The 6,175-nt window shown below is 45.4% G+C and overlaps 1 protein-coding gene across 17 annotated transcripts in view; it reads left to right on the top strand.

Annotated features, from left to right (window-relative positions):
* Positions 1-2,491: 2,491 nt before the first annotated feature.
* PPIP5K1 (diphosphoinositol pentakisphosphate kinase 1) overlaps positions 2,492-6,175 on the top strand; it is a 57,176-nt gene continuing 53,492 nt past the window's right edge. For 16 of the 17 annotated variants that reach the window (XM_063652179.1, XM_063652183.1, XM_063652178.1 and 13 more), the window contains exon 1: positions 2,492-2,545. The gene's annotated coding sequence lies outside the window, so the exon portion shown is untranslated. Of the gene's footprint in view, positions 2,546-4,863; positions 5,141-6,175 lie in introns of those variants that run through there. The other variant, XM_054452199.2, reaches the window with a different exon arrangement.

The following is a 6,175-nucleotide window of genomic DNA, read 5'->3' as shown; positions in this document are numbered from 1 at the left end:
TCAGTTAAGGTGGAGTAGCACGGTGGCATTAGTCCCTTCTCTCTGCTATCCTGGTGTACCCACAAGACAGATACTTGGAAATCTTAAGAGAGAGTATTTGGGAAAGAGAATTCCCTTCACATCGAGAATTCCCCCATACTACTCTCATTCCCTTAATTCTCCTTAGGCCTTCCTTGTGTCCTTTTATTCTGCCTTCCTCATTTGTGGGTATTCTTAGAAGTGTCCACCTCTCTCTTGGGTCCATCCCTTCTTCTTCTGGTAAGACATCAATTATTAGAGAACAGAGTTATGCAGCTGCAGTGTGGAAAATGTTATCTGTGCTGTGGGGCCTCTTCACCTAGGTTAAAAAGTAGCCATGAGTAAATAAATATAATTTCTTAGAATAGTGTGTATTTATCCAGATAAATAGGGAGATAATCTTCCAGAGCAGTAGGGTTGCTATTTGATTGGGAGAGTGTTACTAAGATTAAGGAATAGGAAGTGGGAAGAGATCGTTACTGAAGGAGAAATAAGACAGCCAGAGGAGTAGAGGAATTACCCAAGTTTAGAGAGTAGCTTCCCAAATGTGAACAATAATTCCACTGAGAAAACACATGTACTTGTGCACTTTTCTTATCTGTCGTGTGCCTTTGACAGGCACATAATATATTAATGCTCATTTAAAAAATTATTTTACAGCATATGGAAGTAATCAATATATGGTATTGATATATGGTATTTCATTTATTTAATAAGAATTATTGTTGTCAATAGTATTTAATATTTTTAAAGCACTTTACAATTACATGGAACTTTTATACGTATTATTTCATTGAGTTGAATTGGATTGTTCCAATGATGACTAGGGACAGAGTCTACATTTTCATGGGGATAGTAAGGGGAGTTAAATACCTGGAAGATGCTGTAATAGCTTGTTTGAAGGGCTAGAGTGGTGGAGGGGGTATGAGCCTGAGCATGAACTAGGGAGGCATCCATTCCTCTTAGAATAATCTATTCAAGCCCTTAGAATCAATTCTATGTCCATTCAGGAGGGCTTGTAGGGTCAGTACAATGAGGCACGACTGGAAAAGTGGTAAGACCCCTAATATTGCAGAGAAGAAAGAGGGAACAACTGTCTTGACCAGGGAAACCCAAGTGAAGATGCGAGGATAAGAGCAATAACATATACAATACAAAATGCTTTCATATTATCAGTACCCTTTAAGTGAGGTGTTTTGTTGTTGTTGTTTTTTGAGACAGGGTCTCGCTCTGTCACCAAGGTTGGAATGTAGTGAGGTGATCTTGGCTCACTGCAAACTCCATCTCCCAGGCTCAAGTGATCCTCCCACCTCAGCCTCATAAGTAGCTGGGAGCACAGGCATACGCCACCACACCTGGCTAGCTTTTGCATTTCTTGTAGAGACAGGGTTTCATCATGTTGACCAGGCTGGTCTTGAACTCCTTGCACTCCAGCAATCTGCCCGCCTCGGCCTCCCAACGTACTGGGACTGTAGGTGTGAGCCACTACAATTGGCCTTAATTAGGTTTTTCTTTTTTTTTTTTCTTTTGAGACAGAGTCTGGCTTTCTCACCACGCTGGGGTGCAATGGCGCCATTTCGGCTCACTGCAATCTCCACCTCCCAGGTTCAAACGATTCTCCTGCCTTAGCCTCCCGAGTAGCTGGGATTACAGGTGCGCACCACCACGCTAATTTCTGTATATTCAGTAGAGACGGGGTTTCACCATGTTGGCCAGGATGGTCTCGACCTCCTGACCTAGTGATCCGCCTGACTTGGCCTCCGAAAGTGCTGGGATTACAGGTGCGAGCCACTGAGCCTGGCCCTAGGTTTTTAATCCCATTTTTATGGATGAGAAAAATAAAGGCTCAGAGAAGTTAAGTGAGTCGGTCAAGGCGGCACAGCTATTAAAGGTAAGGCCAGGATTCAAATCCAGGTTTGTCTGGAGCATAGAGAAAAAGCAGGCTGTGGAGATAGGAAAGAATTTGTCTAGAGTTCCAGGTCCATCCATTTTCTTGCCTCCTCTGTAAATGTCTCTCTGTTCCTTCCCTCAACTTTCTTATCTGCTTCTCTCCTTGTCTCTTTTTTGTCTCCAGTCTCCCTATCACTCCTCTTTACATCTGTTAATATTTTCAACTTTATTTATTGGATCTATACATATGTGAGACCCCGTTTTGTCTCATAAGACAAACGGAAGACCTGGTTTTGCTCTGAAGGAACAGCAATGGCACAAACTCTGCCTCTTCCTCTTTCTCAGCATCAGGCTTCCCACCCACCCCGTCGTCTCATGGAACGTCTCTGTCTAGACCACGCATCTGGACTTTGGCGACACAGTAAGAAATCAAAGGAAGGGAGCATCAAATTGCATTCCCTCCCAGAGCCACTAGGGGTCACGCTTCTCCGCGCAGAAGCGCCGGCCAACGCAGCCTGACTCTGTGCCGGTGCGCGCCCTTCGCTGATTGGTGGCACCGCAAAGAAGTCGCGCTTTGATTGGGCCGCTGTCAGGTGTCGCTGCCGGCAGGTTCGGCTGCGCGAGCCGAGGGAGGCGGGTGAGTGAAGGCCGGTGGCGGTGGGGGAGTGGCTGGGGCTGGGGCTGGGGGCGGTATCGGAGGGGGTGGGCGCGGTAGAGTGGGCTTGGTGGGTTCCCAGGGCTGGGGTTCTTTCCGGGTGGGCTCCGCTTTGGGAAGAGGCCCAGCGGAGGGGCCTTAGTGTCAGCGTAGGGAGAGTGAGGCGGCGAAGGCGGGGGCGGGCAAAGGCTAGTGGAGTCGGGATGCGAGGGCGGTATTCGTGACCCGGAGCTGTGCGAGGAGAGTACCGAGGAGGGGGTCGGCGGGAGAGGAGATTGGTATGTGGGGGTCTGCGTGAGGAACAGGGGGTCCTGTGGGAGGATGGAGGAGCGGAGTCGTACAGAGGAGAGGATCAAGGTGGAAGGGATCTGCGCTAGGAGGGGTGGGGCTGGAGTCCAGGGGGAAGGGGGTAGCTTGAGGAATGGGTTGTGGCGGAGAGAAGACAGCCTGGAGGGAGGAGTGGTGTGAGGAAAGAACGGATGGCAGGCCGTCTTTGTGGGGGGGGAGGGTGTCACTGAGGGGTCAATATACAGATGTTACCAAGTATGGTGACTCGTGCGAGGGGGTGAAGGAGTTTAATACTGGGGAATCAGTGAGTGCGAGGATTAGTTGGATTAATGGAATTAGCTGACCAATGATGCGGGGCGGGATGGGGAGGCTGCAGTCAGTATTGGGGCAAGAGTCGTAGCAAGTTGGGGAAAGAAGGCGGAACGAAGCAGCTGATACTGAGAACAGGGAGAGGAGCACAGTTGATCAGAGTCGGAATGAGGAGTGTGTCTGAAGAATTAAAAATTGCATTAAGAAGGAAGTGAGGCGTCCACTGTTCAAGGTGGGCAGAAAATAGTGTTGGTGGCCTGAGGAGTTTTTCTGTGTTGGAAGTATTCCTGCCTGGAATTTGTATTGATATTTCCTCTTCACTACCAATGGAGTCCACCATCAAGTGCATAGTGATTTAGGAAATTAGATGACTATGCAAGGAGCCCTAAATTCTAAGGGATAAAGAAGTTACACCGTTTACCCTCCCTTCTACCCCTTCTCCAGATCTGATTTAACATAGGTGTTCCTGAGAAGATTGCCTGCCTGCCCCTCCCTCGTTACCTCACTCGCCTATCTCCTTGCTTCTTTCCTTCCATTCACATTGATTCCTGTCAGAGTAAGACTGCCCTTCAGCCCAGTGTGGAGTGTGAAGTTTTCTTTTCTTTCGCAACAAAGTTTGGGGGAGAGGCGGATGGGGAGAAGAGCATGGAAAACAGGGAAGCGGCTCTGGGAACACCACATTAAAGCCCAGCTTCTCCCAGAGGTGCATCTAAATAAATCCTGGCTTATTTCATAGCTATTTCTGTCAGGCTTCTATTTTTGCTTTGTTAACTGGGAATTTAGACCTTTCGTCTCTCTTCAGCCACATATTTGTAAACAGTCTCGTCCCTATCCTATTACTTACAACGCCCCGTTATGTAGTTGCAGTAGAATTTCAAGAACATGAGTGTACATTCAGTAGAAAACGAGGAAGGACTCAATGGAAGAAAGGGCAAAGGGTTAGGAATCTTAGACTTGAGAGAAAGTCCCTGCTTCAGAGCGAGGATAAAGAATGCAACAAAATTCTACTTGCTCAAACTATACAGGGACCTTGGGAATGTCCCAAGTCAGGGAAATTGGGTCAGGTCACTGAAAAGGAATTCAAAAAAATAGCGTTTTTATCACAGGGAAGAGTGTGTGTATGAGACCTGCAGTGCACAATTAGAAATATTAAGCCTAAGGAGAATGTCGCATCCCCGTGGCAGTTGAGAAGTAAAGACAGCAGATGATGAAAACTGGAAAGGTCGAGAGGTCGAGGTCTATATAAAGGTCCGCTAGAACTTTCTTTTTATTTTTTTTTTTTGAGACAGGATTTTCACTCTTGTCGCCCAGGCTGGAGTGCAGTGGCATGATCTCGGCTCATTGCAACCTCCGCCTCCTGGGTTCAAGCGTTTCTCCAGCCCCAGCCTCCTGAGTAGCTGGAATTACAGGCGTGCGCCACCCCACCTGGCTAATTTTTTGTGTTTTTAGTAGAGGCGGGGTTTCGCCATGTTGGCCAGGCTATTCTTGAACTCCTGACCTCAGGTGATCTGCCTGCCTTGGCCTCCCAAAGTGCTGAGATTACAGGTGTGAGCCACCATGCCTGGTGGTCAGCTAGAACTTTCTGGTCAAAATTGCAAACCCCAGTTGTAAGAAAGAGTTTAAAATAAAGATAGAGAAAATAATTATTCAAGACTGTTTTCAAAATCTGTGAGACTAATTACATATGTAAGATATTATTTCTGTAAGACAAGTTCATTTACTTAAGGAGTTTGTGGCTTTCACTAGAGTCATTGGTCAGTATTTCTGAGAACTTTTGGAGACCACGGAAAATTGCTGATGTGTGACTCAATTTTTATTTTTGGAAAATAATAACATATTCATATCCTTACAATTCATAGGAACAAATGTTAACCTTTTGTGTATTTGCTTCAGATCTTTTTTACAATTGAAATAAACATTGTAGATAAGATTGTGGAGTACCATTTGAATCCTCAGTTCCGTTCTTCCTTCTCCTCAAAGGTAACCACTATCATGAATTTGATGTCTTTCTTTCCAGTCCCTGTTTTTATACTTCTACTAATTATATATGCAGTCATAAACCATATGTAACATTTGTATTTATACAATAGCGTTGTGCTGCAGGCATATTTCTGCAGTTTGGAAACTGTCCATTTATTACATATAGCTTTTATTTTTACATTGCTATTAGTCTATCATTTCTATATATGACATTATATTTATGGATTCTACTTGTAACCTCTGAACTGTTTTCAGTTTTTCTCATTACCAGCAGAGAGATGAAGAAGATTAAGAAGTTCCTCACAAAAGTCTTACGTAGGAGAATTTCTCTACAGCAGGGTTTCTCCACCTCAGCACTACTGAGATTTAAGGCTGGATAATTCTTGGTTGTGAGGAGATATCTTATGCATTTTAGAATGTTTAGCAGTATCCCTGGCCTCCACTCACTAGACGCCAATAGTACCTTTCTAATTGTGACAACCAAAAATGTCTCCTGCCAAACGTCCCCGTGCAGCAAAATCACAGCTGGTTGAGAACAACTACATTACTTGTGTGTACACAGAAGTGGAACTGCTGGTTCAAGTTAAAGTCTTAAGATATTCTTACTGGTACAGTTTTAGGCAGGATTTTTTTTTTTTTTCACTGCAGCTCCTGGTGTGAGGGACCTTGGCCTAGACTAGCACTGGTTCTATAGTACCAGGGGACATTAGAGAGAACATTGAGATTTCAGTTTGAGAATGGGTTGGAGACTGCTGTATGGATGCCTGTATTCTCAACCTCCCAACCACACTAGACCTCTTTCCCTGAACAGATTTTCTGAACTTGGGCACTTGTCTTCTATTATTATTATTATCATTATTTGAGGCAGGGTCTTGCTCTCACCCAGGCTGGAGTGCAGTGGCACGATCACAGCTCACTGCAGCCTTGACCTCTTGGGCTTAAACAGTCCTTCCACTTCAGTCTATTGAGTACCTGGGACCACAGGCTTGTACCACTCACTATGCCTGGCTAATTTTTAAAAACTTTTTGGCCGGG

Source organism: Pongo pygmaeus, chromosome 16 (genome assembly GCF_028885625.2).
Source record: "Pongo pygmaeus isolate AG05252 chromosome 16, NHGRI_mPonPyg2-v2.0_pri, whole genome shotgun sequence".
Taxonomy (NCBI): domain Eukaryota; kingdom Metazoa; phylum Chordata; class Mammalia; order Primates; family Hominidae; genus Pongo; species Pongo pygmaeus.
This window is presented reverse-complemented; position numbering and strand designations above follow the sequence as displayed.